We start from the raw sequence: 20,714 nt of genomic DNA on the forward strand, positions 1-20,714 counted from the left end.
CTGCCCCGGCTGAGGGGAGCGCGCTCGGTGACAGGAATGCGAGCGCGCGTGTGGGGCTGCGCGGCTCTGTCGTGACAGGAACGTCACATAAACTGCCGCGGGGTGCGTGTGGGGCTGCCCGGCTCTGTCGTGACAGGAATTTCACATAAACGGCCAGTGAGGCTTGGGCTGCCGCCACCTCAGCAGTGAGGTGGACGCAGCCAAAGGGTGAGTGAGGGGCTGCGGCCACTTCTGTGGGGACGGGAGCCTCACCAGGCCACGGACCCGCCAGAGGTGAAAGAAGGAAGCGTGGCTTCCCTGCCGGCACCAGCCGGGTTCGTTCCCCAGAGGTCCCGCTGGGCTGCGAGGGCCCTGTGCTGGCAGAGCCGTGTCTTCCACACGACTTCCCCGGTTCCCGCCGCGCCGCACGCCGCCCTGCCAGCATAACAGTGACACGCACACTCAGCCCTGCCTTGCACGGAGATAACGCGAGGAGGTATAAACTGCACAGTGTGATTTCGGCAGCGTGCGTGGTGTGAGATAGCAGCTTCCCTCAGCGCGGTATCTCTGTATGGGACAGAGACTCGAAAACAGATACGGAATGCTGAAAACTGACTGATTTAGCCATCCTACCCCTTGATTCACAGAAAGTTCAATGAGTGCAGTACGAGCTGTTAGGTCAGCACCTTCTGACATCATTGACAACAGCAGTACACGTAGCAAACTGTACAAAGCACAGTATAAATTCCCTTAAAAGCACGTGGCTTCAACCATTTCTTATGCATGTGCAAATACAAGGGCTGAGCTGTTCATGTGTGCTGGCTTACATAAATGCAGATCCTACATACAAGCTGCACATCCATCGCTCCTAAAAACCACCCACAGTATCACACTGTGAGAAACTGATCTGGAAGGAAAATATCTGAATCTTACCTCTGTATTGGCACAGGAGGTGAGGAGAGGGGACAGCGATATAAAATGATGGCATCCTAGGCACTGTGTTGCCCTGAATCCTTTCTAGCAAAAGTGCAACTGCCCCAGAAGAGATTCCTGTGTAATTTAGCCAATGTCCAGATTAGGATTTCTTGACAGCATGTCTGCACTTCACAGGATAGTTCTGAATTCTGAATAAAAATTCATGAGTTAGATCTGATGACCTAGTTTAGGTACAAGAATTAGTTATTCCATGCCCATATTAATTTCATCCTTTTTTATCAGCAGGATTAGTCTGCGTGCCCAAATGTTGCTTGAATACAGTTACGTTGCTTCTTGGACCACTGCATCACACTGCACATACATAGATATGCTCTAACTGTAACAAAAAAAAAAACAAAACAATTGTCATGTTTCATAGTTATTTCCTTCTGTTATGTACTCTGTATGTTATTATTGGTTTCCTTTTTGAGCTTGTTTCCAAAAAGGCTTTCGGGAAAGTATTTAGGCATACCAGAACCATGGCATGTGCAATTAGAGGTTGGCAGTGAATAAAAAAAAGTAGTCCAACTGGTTAACAGACAGAAATGTTGCTAGGAAAGTAGAGTTTGCATTCTACCTAATCTTGGTGAACTCTTGGCATTCTCTAGGATTCACTATTTCTGATACAGTTTGACAACTTCATTTTCCTTGTTTCTCTTTCATCCATTGAGAATGGAGGATTTAATCTTCCCATTTTTTTGTATCTTTTGAACATAGACTCAAATAATTTGGAAAAAACATAAAAGTACAGTCCTGCTACTGAATGCTGCTACATCTCAGTGAACTTTGGGAGAAGAATGGCTGAACTGAAGACTGCTCTACAGATGTTTCTCCTCCTGAGCAGAATTTCCTTTACAGTCACTTTCCTGGGCAAAACTGATGCATCGGAATCAGTACCTGATCATTTTGGCATCATTTCATATAATAGGAACTTAGGTTTGTGAATTGAAAAGTGTAATTTCCCACCATTATCCAGGGATTCATAAAGTTTCCTAAGCAATTTGTCTTGTATCTTAAAAAAAATGGTTATCCTGACCCAGATCAAAATGAAGGCAACTCAGTTCTGCCTAAGCTGTGCAAGCCCGTGAAAGCTTCCAGATTGGTATTCCAGCAGGTGCACATAGCTTTACATTCTCCATCTCGAAGGAGAAAGGAAACTGATTTATTTTGCTGCTATGAAGTAAAGTTGCAGTTTGTTTGTAGAGCGTTACCTTGGAAAGAGGCACAACAAAATGGACTAGCTTTAGCCTTGATGAAATTCCATTCACATAATGGAAGTATACCATTCATGCATTTGGCCTGCTATCTTTTTTTCACTGTGATATATTAGAAGAAGAAGCCAACACATCAGGCAGCAGCATTAAAACCGTTCCTGTAATGCTTACTAATTGAAGTAAATGGGAATTTGGCCTGAGAGAGGACTGCAGGATGCCTTCCTTCAAACTGCAGTAACACATTAACTCATCCGCTCTGCTGCAAAGCAGACTCACTGTGGAGTTACTGGTCGTCACATGGATCGTCTCTTGCTGTACACAAAATAACTGTTTTGTAGCTCAGGTTTCAAAGATGAATATTTTTTTGGAGGTAAATGCAGCATGGAAGGGCACGACACAAAGTCTGGTGCTCGGTTGTGGCAATACACTGAGTGCTGACCATGGGCAGCAGTACCCCTCCTATTTCAGGCCTGGATCTCCTTCAGTGAGCGCAGACAAGGTTATACTGCTTAACTGTGCCAAATTATGTGATGATTTTTGCAGACTGGCAAAGTGCCTGATGAGACTTTGGTTGGGACCACCAAACTCACTGTGCTCATTACCTCAGCCGATTTCAAATACACATCGTTACGAGTGAAAAATGGGGGCATTCATTCTTCCTCCTACTCTATAATAATTTTCCTCCTCTTAAATTGTGACTATTAAAATGTTGTAGCCATTTTAAATTACTAAAACATATTAAAATGCTGCAAAAATGCTGCATCAAAGTGGAAAGGTTTAAAAACTGCAGTTCTGTGATAGGATAATGCAGTTTAAATATAGTAACTTTTTTTTTTTTCTCAGTCAGCTCGCTCTTTGATTTCATGGTATTACGTCTAGGGATTTTTTCCTCTCTCTCTCTTTAAGAAGCTTATAGCTTAAACAGCAAAATGCAAAAAATACTGGGATGAAACAGTTACAGAAACCCAGTAGAAAAATCAGTGGTTAAATGTGTGTTCAAATGTTGGTAATTAAGATAATCTGAATTCATCCTTTATCAATTTTTCTTCTTAGGAAATATATGTTCCCGTACCAGCAGCAGGTAGAATTTGTCTACCACAGAAGCCAAGAGATCGTGCATACAAAGGATAGTGTTGCTGCTGGGAGATTTCTACAAATGGATTCCTGTTCCTGCACAGAACAGCTGCTCACTGCCTTGGTAGTGCAAAAGAGATGGTGAGCCAGATTCTGGTCTCAGTGACAATAAGAGATGGCAGTTTGGCTTGGTAGATTTCTTCTCTTATTTCTTTGTCCTATTGATAGTTATTTAGTTTATCACTGAAGACTCCATTAGAGTATTTGTCACAATCATCTCCATTTCCCTGTTTGGAAAAATCTCTCTGTCCCAATACTGACGTCAATAGGGGATCTAGAAGTATGAGAGAGAGCAACATTTTTATCAGAACCAAGATCCATCATGCATATCTGAAAAAATAATTTCATCCTTATTTGATGGCCAAGTCATTTCTCTTAAAGGGAAATCAGCTTCACTGCTATCTTAAAAATGCACAACAACTTTAGAAACAAAGCACTGGTTGGTGCTCACGAGATTTGAATTATGTTCTCATCCTGACCTGAATTTTCCATCTAATTAAAGTCTAATTCTAATTAATTTGGCAGCTAGCTGCCTTTTTTTTTTTTTTTCCTTTGTAAATATCCCTTGTGAGCTTCTGGATCTCGGTTTTACTATCTGTAGAAGTGGCTAGGGATACTGCCAAGCTTGTAAGGATGTGCAGGGTCAGCCACAACACTGATGAAATGGTAGAGTTTGTTGCTAGGAAGGTGTTACAAAATTGACCGGTATTTTATGTCTGTAACGAGTTGATGGCTAACTGTTGTGGTCATGCTGCATATTACCTGTAGGCAATAAAAGCTGCATTATTTTGCTATAGAGCTTGGGCCACACTTCCAGAGCAAAGAGGTTGCTTTGGTTTTGAAGCCAGCAGTCAGCAGCCTCTGGCATTTAGGTGAACAGTGCCCCAAGTTGGACACACAAATGCACCACACAGCCCCATTTCTCAGAGTATTAATACTTAAGACAGTTACTTTGGATGGTTTTCTTTTTGTGATTCTTGAATACATTAGAAACATTACTGTGGCATTCAGAGCTTACCTTGCACTCTGTTGAACATGTAGTGCACACTGTCTCTATACTAACCAGGTACAAGAGAGTTAGTCTGGTGCTCAGCAGGCAAATGACAAGTCCTAGAAACTACCAGTTACAAGGTAGGGCAATAATTACTGTAGATTAATAGTGCCATTGTATCTGACTCTAGGGGCACTATAAATTCAAATTCCTTTCCTGCTTCATAGATATTTATGGAGACAGAACCAGTCTTGTACACTGAAAGAAAAAGAGAATAGAAATTACTCATCCACAGTTTTTTTGTAAGGTCCTGCCTGTGATAGGAAACATGAAGGAAAGAAGAATGTCTGAAAAGTACACAGTTAACACTTCTCATATGTTCCTATCAGTATGTTCATAATAATGCTTATATTAGTCTGTGAGCAGCAACAACAACCAGAACATTGCTCACTGATGCCAGTGTTTTGTCTTTTCACTTTCTATTTACCCCAACTTTGTCTAATAAGAGTCTTATGTTGAAGTGATCTGAATTACTTATTTTTAAAACTTTTTTTTTTCATTTATTGACAATATCAGCAACTATAATCAAGGTGCTATAAACAATATATATTGTTGTTGTTTTTGGTTTAGTTTTTTAGTACTGTACCATGAACAGCTCCTGAAGAGTTCCCCCATGCAATGCATAGCCATCATTTCATATATTTACTGAATCACAGTTATTCCTATGGCTTTTCAAAATTGAAAGGATGATATCCTTATGCTCTCCATGTAGGTGAGTAGCAATAATGTGAGATTGGAAAGCTTTCCACAGTCATGGAGATTACCTGATTTTCAGCCATTGTTTCAGACAAATGGCACACGACTTATTTAGACTTGACATTTTCTGATATGACACGAGCTGAAGCACCTTTCTGTGTTTTTTGTTGAAGATTGAATCGAAACTCATTAAAAGTTACTAGTAAAATACCAAAGTAACACACTCTAATTTTCATTCTCCTATACTGTCAAAGAAGCTCTTTTATTAGTTACATGATAACTTCAAATTTTATGTTGATATTTTTTGTCTCCTATAACATAAGGCAAAATCAGAGATTGAAACCAGATGATCCTGTTTGGATTACCAGTGAAATTCTTCCAGTCTGAACCATCAGAAAGCCATGGTGGGCTTTGTTTTTAAAAAGGCACTATTTCTGTGGTAGGAGTAATGGATGCAATTGCACTGCATTTGTCACCTTCCCCTACCTTTGTTAAGGTCTCATCAGCTTCCTAACGTGGGAAGAAAAGAGAAGCTGTAGAACTGCTTTCATTTTCTGCTACTGTGACTAACCAAATCTGAATACATTTTGCTTTAGTGGAATTTCTGTTGTGTTGATCTTTCGTGTTCCTTATTTCTGCCATTCAATACAATCTATATAGGTATTTCACAAAAATGGTATGTTGTGGAAGGGGCAATTCATTAATCTCTCAGAACTCAAGTTTTCCAACATATCAGATCTGTTTTTCTCTGTTTATTATGCATGGATCTCTTCTGTATTTGTCAATGGTGTTATATGCAAATTCAAATTATCCTGGCCTACAATACTTGTTTTATTTAAAGGTTCCAGGTTTCTAAAAGATTGCTTGACTCTTGGGTGGTTTTTGTGTGTTTTTTTTCAGCCCAGTTAGAAAAAGAAAACCTCTCCTGAGTCATATTTTAAAAATACTGTTAGGCTCTAAAGCTGCTTCTGCTCCTGTGTCACAAAGCATTATTGAGAAGATATTCATTTCTGCCTCCTACAATTGCTCAGACAGAGAGCTTCACAGATTCTTTTCCACTCATGTTGCAACTATGCTGGCAGCATTCTTGTTCCTAGAAGTGTGTTACAACGATCTTCCTGATATGAACAGGTTGGGCTTTTTTTTTTTGAGAATTGTGCTATCAAGCTTATAATTTAATATCCATAACATTATCAGACATTATTTTTATCATCAATAATCATGCTGATACTCTGATTACTATTATCTTATTAATTGTTTTCCTTTGAACATTGTAATCAAGGATCTCAGACATTTCAGAGACCATCATGAAAATTGCATTACACAATCTTCTGAGAGAACAGTAAATATTATCATCCCCATTTCACAGAAGCAGGAGCTGAGGTTCAAAGTCACCAAATCTATGGCAGAACTAGAAATAGAAATAGTCTCCTGGCTCTCAGTCCTGTTCTTTCTCCAGTCACCTAAATAGTTTCTAATATAGCTTTGTAAGCCATTTAACACATTACTTCAAAAAATGTCATCCTCTTCATTAGGGAACGCTAAAAAATATACATTTAAAAGTGATAAAGGAGCATACCTCATTTTTGAATGAGATTGCTGAAATGATTCTAGCTGTTTTATGGACAATGCCATCCAAGTTTTGTGAGTTAATCCTGACCCTAAGTACACTTAAAATAGATATCTGCCTCCAGCTAATCAACAGGCTTATGAAGATCGCCTAAATAATTTATGTATAACCAACTAGTGGAAACTAGATCTTCTGTGATTTCCCTAGATACATATTCTGCATGTATCATGTATATCCTTGCCTATTTCTGATATTCATTTGAAATTCAGTGGGGACATTTCAGAACACTAGTACTGCAGCTGTACAGCTCCAAGAAAAAGCCATGTGGAGACATAATACAGTATCTTTAAACCAGGAAAAAAATAATATTTTAAATCCAAGAGCATTGTAGATGAATTTTTTTTTTTTTTTACTGAACACTAACCCACATTTATATTTCTACCTCTGCCACTGGCTTCTTGGATAAGCATTTTGTTTCTGAGTGCCCTATTTGTAGAATAAAAATAATGACATTTAGCTACTGCATCCACAGATAATACGGTGATATGCAAACAGATAAATGTGAGGTATGAGAGGATGATTAAATGAAATTAAAAATTAAATAATCTAATTTCCCGGTTTACAGCACAGAAAATGTGAAAAACATAAACTATGTTGTCTTCAATGGAGTAGTAAAATGAAGCTTGGATTAAAACTTGCTTCACTGTGGAAAAAATAGATTTTCTTTTCCAGACTCTGCAGACAGAAAGCAAAACCATTACAGACATTGTCCTACCTTGTTCTGACTGCAAATTCAAGAATCATCACATCCACAGCTGAAATAGAAGGTACAGTACAAACTATCATAATTTATAACTTTTATACAGAATCCATAATTGGAAAATATATTCTGTCTGATGTTCTTGGATATCATTTGCTAAAAGACTTGCTCATGTCTGCTCCCCTGTGCCAGGAATGCTTTGGACTGTTAACTGTACTTGTTGAGACTAGCTGCAAAATTAGGGCCAGGCTGTAGCTTCAGTCATCCATGCAGAAAGTGGAGGGGGAGGATAAGGTACTCCAGGAACAATGCAGGTGTGGCAGAACTTCTGTAGCAGTCACTGAAAGAATAGAGCAAGCCTTGCTGCTGTCCCACATTGGCTCACCTGTACTCGTTGGTGCTGCTTTCAGCTGGGGAGTTTATGGCAGCACCAAATTAGAACAAAGCTTCTGTAACTCTTTATATCTGTGCAAAAGGAGTGTGAAGCACTGTCGTTACAAATCTTGTTGTTTTACAAGCACCTCTACCCCCTCCCCTATTACTTTTATCAATTCAATAATGCCTGTCTGTTTTCATAGTTAGCTATGTCAATATGTTCTTTATATTTCTGTATTCTCTTATTGCACTGGATCTCTGCACAGCTGAAATTCCTTCAGGCCTAAGCCTCGGGGCAATATGCTGAGTTCGCGTACCGTTTCCTAGCGTGAATTTGATTACATTTCACATCTAAGAGTTTTCACATTTGAAACATGCCAGAAAAGACCATGAAGAAAGACAAATAAAAATTGCACTGAGAATGGTAAAGATGTGAATAGTTTCTGGCTTGTATTTATGGAGGATCCGTTTATGACAGCTGTAGGAAGGGATCAGCAGATCTGCTAACTCCTATTTGCTGTACAAGAACTCATGGAAATCCTGCCCTGTCAGAACCTGTGGCTACTCATCATCCCTAAGAAAACACGGAATCATGGTTAGCTGTGAAGAGGTGAGGCAGTTGGACTCCATGATCAGTAAAGTTCCTTCCCAACCAAACCATTCCACTCCATTCTGTTCCATTCTACTCTACTATTTCATGTTGTCTACATGAGCCTTTTAAACTTTAGACTACTATAACCTTCATGTGTCTGTCCTCTCTCAGGCTGAATAAATGTCAAATGGTGCGTTCTGTCCCACTTGTCACAAGTGCTATTGTATGTCCACCCTGGATCCATATCAAATTAGTGTTGATGAGGGTTTCCAGTCTTTATTGAAATACAATATAATGGAGGATGTATAGAAACTACAAGTACAAAAACAGGGCTCAAATGCTCACTTTTGGAAGCAGCTACATAATTTTGGAAGATCATTCTCTTATTTCAGAGATATTTAAGATAGGTTTGACATTTTTATTAGTAAAGTTTTATTAGGTTATTTCAGTTTATTCTTTGAGGTATAAACTAGCCATTGTGGCTTTCACTAGTTTAACTATACACATATCTGAGATAAAATTTGTAACTGATATAGTTTTCAAAACTTCTGGAAAAACTGTACTGTACATAGAAATGCCACAGCCTTAGGTCATCCCAGACCAAAAAGCAAATAATACATAAATGCGTGGATAAGAATTTCCCTTTTCTGAAGGTATGATGTTTCCCCTTTAACTCTGGACTTTACTGGCCTTCTACCTGCCACTGGGTCAGAATGATGAGCATTTGTTGGCTTGCAAGGCAGTATCATTTCAGAAGAAATTCCACTTGGAATGGAGAAAGCAAACATTCTGTGAGGTACGTATTCAGTTACTTACATGAGAACTGCTTGAAGAAAGAAGACAAGCACTTAAAAGAAAATGGTTTTCAACAGACAGAATTTTTCAACAAACCATTCAGCTTTAACTCAACTCACACAGAAACAGCAAATAAATGAGGCCAAGATACATATCATACTGAGTCTGCATTAGCTGGAAGGTTTGGAAATAATTATGAGCAAAACTGTTAATGCTCCATTTAAATAGCTGCTGCCTATCTGTCCAGTATGAAAGCCCAATCTGTTGTGTTCAATCAGCTTTCAGCTGCTACTTGCCAGCAGCCTAATTCCCCAGTCTTGTCTCTGTGCTGTGCTTGTGCATTCCACTACCTGCTAAGTTAAACCCTGCTGTCCTGGTTCAGCATGGAGATTTCTAGTACTATGGAAACTATCCACAATGGTTCAGACCTGTAAACTGTGCTAAGTATCCATACAAACTGACTGATTGCAGAGGAGCCCCACATACGGGTGAAAAGAGAAATCGGCAGCCACATACATGAACAGCACTGTGTTCATCCCTACCAGTCAGTGTGCATGTATGCAGTTTTGACAAGCTGTTGATCTGCAATAGTTCCACATTAGGTCCTCTTTTTTTTAAGTGAGCAAATTGACAATGCAGTGAGTTGTTCATCAAAGCCACTATTAACTATTAGATGCTAATATATCTCAGTTTTCCTAAATCTCTTTGTATTTGACGATCAATATACTGACTGATTGTATTTATATTGCATAAGGATTCAGTAATCAACAACTAGACTCCTTATATGCTTAGTGTGTGCTAGCTTCTGTGCAAATTGTGAATCAGTTCTAAGGGAGTCTCTGCTTAGGTCTGGTAGTTACGAAGCTCTATGGGTAGTGCTACAAATATATTGTCATGAAATGTGCTTCAGGTTGAGAGGCCTCAAACCTGTAGCACTAGCTTTTTTCCTCAGAAATATGTATTAAAATGGCAAAGTTCATTGCACAGTCATTTGCAAGGAACTAAGGAGTAATTTGTTGACCTTTGCAGATTAGGTAACGCACACTGTCATAAGGAAGTGATATTTGAGTAACAAACAGCAAATGTACACAATTATCTTTCATTGACCTCTCAATGGAGGCAATCAGGATTTCCTGATACTAACGTGTTCGGTGTTCTTGGCATCTTTAATATAAATTTGCTGTGGTCTGAGTGCACATTAGTTCTCTAACCATGTCAGAGGTTGCTTAGTACATTGCCTGCCTTTATTTTTTGAAAGAGTACATTTGCTAGAAAGAGGGAAGAAGGAGAAGGAGTGGATGTGGATGTGAATACTGAAGATTCTGTGCTCTTCTCTCAGATTTCACAGATCCTGAATCTCTGTGCTTCAGTTTTCACTGAATTGAATAAAACTGAAATTTCTGCATAATACATTGTGAAACTTACTTCCACTTACAGTGCTTTGACATCATGAACAGCAACAGAGCAACAAAGAGCAGTGTTCTGCAGCTGTTGGAGAATATATTACAGAAAGAGGACATGAGTGAAAATGAATCTTCTAATCAGTAGTATAATTCAGAATTTGAATGCAGTAAAAGTTAAATATGGTGCTTTTGCTTCTATAATAACTTAATAACTCAAAGGATTCTTCAAAAATTATCCAGGAAAAAAATATGGGAAACTTTTTGATTCCTTCTGGAGAACTAAATAATCTGTTCAAGTGCAAATGAATACGCCACATTCTTATGTATGTGTTTTGCAAGAAGGTGAATTAGTGGTTCTCCTTCTCCACTCTTTCTTCCATTTTTCTAATTCTACATGAGGATTCTTTTCAGATTCACGTGTTGGTCTTTATTTGGATTGTTGTCCACACTCTTTCTAAAGAAATGTTTTAAAACCGCTTCTTTTATATGGAAATTCTTGGTACAGCATTATACATTTTTTCTTTTTTAAAATAAATCAGAAAGAGAAAGCTTTTCCTGTTCATCACTCTTAATGCTTGAACTCAGAACTAACTGGCAGATGAAGCAGAATAAATAAAGAAATTGGAGCAATCCAGACCCCGTGGACAAGAGAATCACTTTACCTCAGGACACTGAGATAATTTATCTGGGTGGCTTAGAAAAAGTGCTAGATAAGATTGAAGTATGGAGAGGCTGAGCAAGTCCAGGCTTATCAAGAAGCAATTAAATCCAGCAACTGGCATCTGAATATATTAATATTGTAGGTTCTGACATGGAACCAGGAAAAGTGTATTTGTAAGGCAGAAAATATAGCAGAGATAAATGCAGTTCTATATATAATATATACATTTTATGTATCCGACATCTTTGCCAAAATATGAATAACTTGCAAGCAAGTTCCAACTGAAGTTGGAAAATGCCAGAGTAAAGGCTGCCTTTCCATGTATATGCCCCAATGTAATCTTTAATTACGTGATTCCGGGCTGCTTTTTCTAACCCAAGATTTTCTAATTTCAGCAAGTGTTTCAAGTGTTTTGTAGACTTAATATTTTCTCTCTTAAATAAAGACTTCAGGGATATATTTCCCCACGTTTTCAAAAAGGCATTTGAAAGTCACAATATTCCATCCCACTAACATCCTCACGGGTCATCAGCACACTGTAACCTTTATCTGTCATCGTAGAAGTCTTTGGGGCAGCTGTAACTGAAGGTGTGATGGTGAAGTTTGTGCAATGATGCACAAACAGTCCTTTGATGAGTGGCAGACAGGAGGATTGTAAGGTAAAGGAGCACTTGAGCAGAGTTTTAAATAAGCTATTTACTACTATTGCGCTCTCTCCTCTATTTGTTAATGGCCCCTGTTGTGCAACCAATGTATCTTGCTTAGATAGGGGTCATGTGAACTTCATTGACCTGATTCTGTGCTGTCTTGTACTATATGGATGGTCATTTCTACTCAAGCAAACTAAATTTAAGATGCTGATTTCGAATTTGCTAATATTTACAAACCACTTTGTTTATGCAGCTGTGATATGTAGCAGAGAATGCATGCAAACAGCATGCAAACCCAGGTGCATCCAGAGAGGGTTATACTTTAAAGTGATTTTTTCACCACAGTTCTAAATCAGAGTAGTCACATGGACAGCACAGAAGTTGGACCAAGTCTGCTAAATCATCATTCCTTACCTACTTCTTTCTGTTGTGAATTGAAGAATTTTAGTCAGAAGTGTTAATGTGCAAAATTTCATAAAAATTGTTTGTTTCCTAAAATCTGTTTATGAAGCATTTTGTCTTTCTGCATGCAACAGGAGTGCTTCCAAACTAATATTTACCCCTCTTGCACTGAAAAGGTTGGAAACCACAGGTCCTAAATTGTTACAGAAGCAGAGCTTTCAGGATTCAGGAGCCTGATTTGGTAGAAGATGCCCTGCCCATGGATAGTCAGACAAAGCACGAGAGAGTTAAGTACTTGCACTATGTTATTTTCTAGTTTATTAATTAAAGTCAGGATTATGCACCTGGAACTGAAACTGCAAACTGGAAATTCTCTCTAAGACCTGGAAACATCAATGGGCTGGCTTCCATAAATAATACTGGAAGTTAAACAGCGGTTTCACAGTGTCTAGATTATAGTATAAATAAGAAAGCAGAAAAATCCAGGAAATCCTTAGCTAACAAATGTTTTGTTTTAAAAATGATATGCTTTTCTTGAGCTCTGAGAACCAGCTTCTCAGTAGACAATGACTCGCTCAGCGTGTTTGGAAACAGTGAAGCACAGTTCATTCTCAGGCTTTTCAGGGTTAGCCCAAGAGCTCGCAGACCTGGCAAAAGGTAAGAAACCTAAGAAATTCTCTGTTAACAAGAGACCAAGCTGGTATCAAAAACTATAAAATGCTACATGCTGATACCAAATATTACAACATTTGGCAGCTTTAGGAGATTGGATTAGTGTGGTATTTTGAATTGAATAATCCCAAAGGATGTTCTTGGCATGCTGGGCCAAATTCAGCCAGGACGTAACCATATCAATTTTAGTGTATCCGCACCCACAATGATTTGGTCCTTGTTTTTTTTTTTTTGGTGACCAAAACACAACGCTGAGGTATAAACTGATGTCCTAGTGAAATTATCACCATAATTTTAAAAGCCAGTTATTTCAGCTAAAAACAGCTACTATTTCAGATAATAGAGTTTCTGCTGTTTTCATTGTTGGCTTCTAGAGTAAACTGAGTTGCTCTCAAGCAAAAGGGAGGTAAACGGGAGCAACTTTGACAAAGTTTTTTTCACTTAGAGAGTATGCTGATAGTGCTGGTTCTACGTCTCTGTTATCCTCAGTCCACCCTAGTCTAAATTCAGGTCCTGTTTAGGTCACAAGCTTTCCCATTCTGTCCAAACCATCGTCTCTGTCTGGTATTTATGACATAGTCCAGTGGACTGAATGACCTGTGAGTGGGCCAAATGCCAGAGGAAAACATGCTCAGGCTGGAGGCAGCCAAAAAATGGCTGGACAGTCGCTGGGAAGCTGTGAGGGCTTTTGTCCCATTTTTGCTTTGTTTGTTTCTTTTTGTATCTATGTGAATTTTGAAAACCAGAAACTCTAGTCAGGAAAATACACAATTTGGCTATGTGCAGGTTTCTATATTCTGGTCAGCTCACTCTATAGGATGTTAACTTATCATACGACTTGTTTACTATTTTATTCTCTCCATGGGAAAAAAAAAAGATATTGGCTTGTTGTTCAGTGTTTAGGTTTATTATTTCTATGTTTGTATTACATACACCAGTAACGATGTCTTGCTTTGGACTGAAAGGTAACCCCGGCACCCAAGCAAGTTCAGGAAACCTGGTGCTTGTACAGAGCTGACACTGATGGCAGTGGGTAACCATTCCATATCAAAAGGAAGGGTTTTCCTTATCCTGTCTCAGAGCAGTAGCGAGGCATTTCAGCAGCCATTACAATAATTTCTGTATCTCGGGTGGCTCGGAGTTGCTGTAGCAACCTTTTGCTAGATAGGAATTTGGCTGGTGAAGCCCCACAGGAATCTGCCCCCACTCTTGACTAACCTCTCACATCACCCGTCTCAACTGCCAGGGAGAAACTCCAGCTGTGAGTCAGGCAGGGTGAGGGACCTCTTTCCACAGGTTCCTCACATGCCCGTCCCCTAATTACCAGGATCAGATGCTTTTTGGCAATTTTCCATGGACACTGAGCTCAGTCTGAACCCAAATTGTAAAATGGCCATACTAAATTCTGTGTCCTCAAACAAGCCCTTATTCATGCACTTGCAGATACAGAAACTGAACATGCAAAAGCAGGGAGTGCAGTTTTAGAGACCAGTGTGGGAAGTCTGACTGGGAGGCAACAGTAGTTCTGGTGACACAAAAGAAGTATTGTAAAGTCACTGAGGGGATCAGGCAGATGGGAACAGACTTGAGTAGGAAGGAATACAGACAAGGTCCCCAAAGCCTGTTACTTAGATTTGGATAAAAAATGAAGTGTGAAGTTGGTCAGAGCATGAGGGGATGCATCACTGCTAAACCAATTCCTTCAAAAGTGTGAAGAAGTAATGAAAGACAGTTTTTTGGCCTTCCAAGCTGCTATGTGGTTCAGAGTAATATTTGGGAGATTTTATTTATAGATAATATTGCCCAGTGGTTGCTTAGAGAGTAAATAGTAATTTTGGACTCTTGGAGTTTAATTCTACAGGTGATCAGCTTTGTCAAATCACAGGACTCTATATGTAATACCTAGAAAACAGCAAGTAGCATGATAATTAAAATAAGACTTGGACATAAGACACAGTTCAACAAGGCACTTTCTCATCCCCAACATCTGGTACTTCTGCCAAAAGGTGCAGCTGTGCTCCTCCTTACACACCTTCATGCTGCTTTCAGTCCCTTTATTTTCCACCATTTTATGGGTACAGGCAGTTGGAAGTTACTTAGCAAAAACAACAGCAACAAAAAAAAAAGGCAATGTTCAGTGCTGAGGCCCACAAGCAATTTTACCAGTGCATCTGACAGACATGTTAGTCACACTGAACTGAATGCTTAACAAGGCAGTCTGATTTCTTTTTTTGGTATTACTTTAAGGTGAACAGCTCTGTCACACGCCTTGCAATTCTGCTGCATGAGAGCTGGTGCTCATGCAACCAAGGGCAGGCAGGAGAGGGGAACCAACTGCAGTGCCCTGAGCCCAGTCTGTGAGATTTCAGATAGCCAGCTACAGGCACGTCTTGGAAGGGCTCACTTAAGCAGACATGCTTAGAGCACAGCTGTCAGATAAGACTGGATCTTCCTTCATAGGAAGTTACAACTATGAAGTTGTAACTGTTGGAGGAGAAGGAGGTGGCATAAGTATTGTTTTCCCTTTATGTAACATGATTATTGCTTTGGAATCAGTACACACAGGGTCAGTTCTTTCCCTGGCTCCCAGTTCCTGTGCTCAGGCCTGCTTTGATATTTCCTTAACAGCCTGTGGTGACTAAACTACAGTCATGGAGCAGGTACTGAAATCAGTGGTGGTTTCAGTAAATCTGCTGAGCTGGAGAACTAGATGGCTGAGAAACCAGTTACGTTCATTTTTGCCAACTGTGTTGCAGGACAGCTGCTTGCTGCTTCTGGCAAGCAGACAGCTAGGGAACTTTAATTTAAAATTGCCCAACACGGATGACCAAACTGGAAGCACTCTGAGACTTAGAGGTGCACCAGCTTGATAAGTGGATTATGCATCTATCAGGTAAATAAGTCAGTTTCTTAATGCAAGATTCAACTATTGCAGAGATTCTCTTAAGCTGTCCAGACAGGTCAGTAAATACAACAAACTGGTAAAAAAAAAAACTTACATTTTGACTTGTGCACGTAATTATTTTTTTTTCACTTCAAAATGAATTCCAGAAGAATACAAAACAAATACAGTTCAGTACAGTCTGAAACACTGTTTAATTCTGGGGAAAAAAAAAAAAAAAAAGAAAAAAAAAGAGCCCTACTGACAGGTTTCTTAGGCTGCAGGCAGATGTTAGGCTTCAGAAAGTGGGCCCATGTATGGTTATAGTCACTTAATGTGTCACTGATTGGCAGCAGGAAGGGTGAGTGGGCTGACTGATCTCTGTGCAGTGGACTGTTGCCCTAGTTAGACTTATTCTAAATGCTCAACATTATGGGGCATTTCACATAATTGGGTTTACAGCCTTGGCTCTGTTTCAGGAGCGGGGGCTAAGTTTTTAGTGCATATTTTTAAAAAGAGCATCCCGTTCTTAGGAATCTATTCCCAGCTAAAGCACACAAGCTCTGGAAAGGTCAGAGAGAGGCATCTCTAGCTTTGATAAATAAACAAATCTCTTCCCTGTGGCTGGGATGTTGTATTAATAGCAGTAGATTTGGTTTCGCATTGTGGAGCTCCTCCTGTTTCATTGCTGTTGAAGATAAGAGAACACAAAATGTTCTGTCACTCTCCCCACAAGAAAATAAGCCAACAGGCAGAGACTATTATGTTTTAAGATATCACCGGGGCAAAGACTTGGAGAAAGCAAAGACTCAGATTTATATTCAGTAACTACTGGATACCATAGCTGGCACATCAGTGACTCAACATTATTTAATGTTTTACGAAATGAACGAATGAAAGAGTTTTTCACGACAAAATCACTGTAGTAGAAATAACCTGAAAATAAGGGTTGAGCCTTGGGCAGATGGAAGTATGGATTTTACATTTTCACTTGTTTCTTAGCAATTCAGTTGCAGCAAAAAGTAACAGCTCTTTTCTGCTTCTTAACTTATTCACCATTCTGATGCAATCTGTTTCACTTTAGTTTGCAATCTGCAGTAATTCAGACCTTCATGACAGTATCCTCAGACTGCAAAAGTTTCTCCAGAAGACTTATTGTGAAATTCTAATTTGATAGTAAGCGTGTGTAAGATAAATTAGCTGAGCTATACCTTACGGCTTCTCTACACACATTATTTATGAATAATCAATTCTAAAATTCCTCATGTGGAATGCTTTAGTTTGGAATATGCACTTCTGAGTGCCAGGCAGATTTAGCTTATGGTGGTAGATGAGAAGCATGATGGGAAGGAATGTAGAATTTATCCTTAATTAGCTATTGTACATGGCACATCCAATTCCCACCCAGCAGACTAGTACGTTAGCTAATACATGCTTAAAGCATACCTCTTGTCCTTAGTGCCACCTTTTCTCCAGACCTGGCGCCAGTCCAGACAGGAGACAGCCTTCTTTTCTGCAAATAAGCATCTTCTGTTGGAGAGCAGATTGCTAGATATAAGTAAAAATAAACACCAACTGCATCAGATAATTCTCCGAGCGGTTGTTTTCCTTGTCCTTGAAATGTCACCAGTTCCACATTTATTTCCTTCCCTGATTCTCAGGTAGAGAATCTGTTCGGAGGGAGTTCTTCCTGCGGGCAGTAGGCATTTTGTGAAGCTACACCTCTACACAGGAGACATAAACCAGCCAAATGACTCAACTGAAGAAAAAAAAAGAAGAGTTATATGCAGTGAGATCTTTTCCTTGTGGGATATTTATACTGTAAGAAAACAAAAATATTGGTGAAGGCAAAGACTCACAAATCACTGAAATTGTCTTCTCCGCAGTGGCAGTGTGAGCCACCTAGAATTTAATTTTCAGAAGTGCAGTCTGCTTGGGCCCTGAGGTTCCTGTCCCCTTTTTTTGTCTTTCATGGGAAGAAGAGAGCGTGAGTTCAGATGTTACATACATGTCAGTGTTTATAAGGGAATGTCACTTCCCACCTGCAAAACTTGTTGCATTATACAAGAAAAATGATTACTCATTTCTTCTAGATCAGTTCATATGTGGGTTACTCTAACAAAATGCCTAAGGAATTCTGGGCAGTGGCAATGGACATAGACAGCTACAGATGACTTTAAAATGATTATAAATGTTCAGAGAAAGTAACAGTTTCTGTAGTTTGGAGTAAAAAAATGTTAATTGTTCCATATTGTGGCTTCCTTGCCGTTAGAGAACAAACTTAAATTTAATTCTGCCATCACAGGAATTTTGGCTGAGTTAAATGTGAGAAAGGATTTCAATTCTGAGCATGTAATTTCTTTTTACTGTGATTTTGGATACAACATATGCCACAGAAATGAGGAAAAAAAAAAACCCTGCTGTTAGCGTGAGGGACTTCGGATAGTTCTGAAGGATCATATGCGTCTCAGATTGAACACAGATAGGTTTTGAAAGGTGTGAGTTTTATTTGTACTTGGTATCGATAAGGCTTTATTTTTCAAGGAGATTTAATGGTCATCAGAGCTGTGCTGTTAATCAGATAATCCAAATCAAAGTCAAATTGTTGCACTTAACGTTTTAAATTTAATTACATCATAAGGAACTGGATTTGAAATATCTATTTTTGCATTCATATATGTTGTTAAGAAAATTTAAAGCCATACGTAACTCACTACATTTATGAGCTGACCATTGGAAAAGAAATGCTAGAAACACAGTGTACTGGTTTGAATTATTCCAAGAGTATCATGTTCTTAGAATGGCCCCTTGGAGAAGGGACCCCAAGGATCATCAAATAAAAGGTATTAGACATATTATTAGAGATACTATTATTAGAATACCTTTCTTAAAAGCTATTAGACATCAAATACACATGAGAATAATACAGACATTTATTATTTTACAACTCCAGTATTGATCCAGTTGTTAGTCTTTCTAAATATTGAGTTATGTAAATGATATTCTTGCAGCTTAACTTTTATGTACTGATTTTGACAATTGAAGACTGATATTACAGACTTCAATCTATTTGAACAGCACCCGCAAGCTGTGGGGGCAGCAAACAGACCCCTGCTATGTAAGTAATAATATAATTGTTCTGCTTGACAAGGTCATAACATGAATTCTGATTCCATATTCACAGATTAAGACAATTCCAAGAAGACAGATATTCAACATCATCATTTTAGTATTGCATGTCTTCTTAAAATTTCTCTTTTCTTTCAAGAATGAAGCCAGTTCTCTGAGTTGCAGCTGGAGAATGAGGGCAGCTGAGGCCACTCCAAATCTCAGGAGATCAATAGTGTTACAGCTGATGCTCTAATTATGGATTATTTGGGTCAGACTCGTTCTCCTAGGTGTGACTCGGGTGACTTAAAAAAGGTTAATTCATTCATTTTGTAGGGGTTATAGCATAAATGAATTATAATTGTTATCCTGTTACTCATTATAGAAGTCTAATATTTCCTATAAGCAGATGTTCTGATTTTATAAAATTTTTTATAAATGATTAAACATATCTTAAAGACGTTACGTGAATTGTCAGCAATTATGTTGTTATTGCATTTGCATTAGTTACAGCCATTTTGAATAAAGCTCAGAAAGAAAGCATTTACTCAGAAAAATGCTGCTAACGAATGCTTCCTTTGCACTGTGCATCTGTTGATTTCGTAAAGGTGTGTATGAAAAACAGGCCGTCGTATGCATATCATTCACTTGGTCCTACATGAAGCTGACCACATAACTGATACATGATGAAGCAGGGTTTGTTATGTATTGAAAAATTATGTCACTAAAGAGATTGAAAAATGCTGTCTAATTGAATTACACAGTATCTCATAACTGCATTCATGTGCTTTGGAATTTTCCACGTTTCTTGCGTATCTGTCTTCAGACTATCTTGAGGTAATCACTGAATTACATTGAGGACAACAGAAACTGCCATCATAGTGCAGTCCTGTGTTTTCTGTGGCAGTGAAGGCAGTTTGGGAAGCTCCAGGCCCCCCCACTTGCTCCCAGTTCCTTGCCTGCTGCTCTCTACCCTTTCAGCTGTGCTCTTACAGCTATTTGTGGCAATAAGCTGAATAACTGAGTTAATAATCATCTTTTACCATGAGACTGGTACAGCCTGACCGTGCAGTCCCACAAATAGTGCTAGAGAATGGGAGAAATGCTTTCACAATAATTACAAACTGAATTAGACAGAAGTACTACAAAGAAGAGCAGTCCCACCTGTTTCAGACTACCAGTCATTTTTTTTTCCTAACTATTCAGTAACGTGTATTGCTGTATTCTTGTCAAATCTATCAAAGAATATACAAACATAACTATTAAAGTCATCTGGAACAGATTTTTTCTGAGTACAAAGCTTTCTGTTTGGGCAGGATGGGGTTTCTTTACTGTTGTTTTGTTCCATGGGCACAGTGGATGGCAGTAAGTTTGTTCTGCCCGTGACATAGCTTCTCTCATGTTCTTTAACATTCTTTAACAATCCCACTCATCTTCATGGAGACCTTTCTCATTCATTGACAACACCTGAAGTAATAATTAATCTTTAAAAAAATACAAACAGTATGAGCCTGCATACAGTATCTTACAGGTACCTTTATGAACTTCTGTTTACATGATGAGAGGCTGCAAACAACCTTTGAAAAAAGGGTTTCAGATTGGTTTAGATCTCCAAAATGCTTACTTTTCATGCTGGAAAATAACATCTTGTAAATGGAATGTGCTTTCTGAAGTCTCTGCTTCTGATATACAGGCTGGGAGATGCTACTGCTGGCTCTGTCTAATGGTGGGGTGTGTCTCTGCATGGAGTGCATGTGCGTCCAGTTGTTCTTTTGAAATCTCATTTTGTGAAGCTT

General features: G+C 38.9%; 2 long non-coding RNA genes across 6 annotated transcripts in view; one reads left to right on the forward strand and one right to left on the reverse strand.

Annotated features, from left to right (window-relative positions):
• The first annotated feature begins 6 nt into the window (after positions 1-6).
• On the forward strand, positions 7-13,154 carry LOC109370327. The gene is made up of 5 exons (XR_002120364.1): positions 7-207; positions 3,222-3,383; positions 4,932-6,180; positions 7,352-7,446; positions 8,233-13,154. It is a non-coding gene; the product is annotated as an uncharacterized LOC109370327 (long non-coding RNA).
• The window catches only part of LOC104913535, a 13,759-nt gene continuing 6,194 nt past the window's right edge, over positions 13,150-20,714 (reverse strand). For 3 of the 5 annotated variants that reach the window (XR_004161586.1, XR_795454.3, XR_795453.3), the window contains 2 exons: positions 17,257-17,569; positions 13,150-16,498 (listed from right to left, as the gene is read on the reverse strand). This is a non-coding gene — a long non-coding RNA (uncharacterized LOC104913535). The remainder of the gene's footprint in view (positions 16,499-17,256; positions 17,570-20,714) is intronic. The other 2 variants (XR_795456.3, XR_795455.3) reach the window with 1 other exon arrangement.

The sequence above is a fragment of the Meleagris gallopavo genome, chromosome 17 (assembly GCF_000146605.3).
Source record: "Meleagris gallopavo isolate NT-WF06-2002-E0010 breed Aviagen turkey brand Nicholas breeding stock chromosome 17, Turkey_5.1, whole genome shotgun sequence".
Classification (NCBI taxonomy): Eukaryota; Metazoa; Chordata; class Aves; order Galliformes; family Phasianidae; genus Meleagris; species Meleagris gallopavo.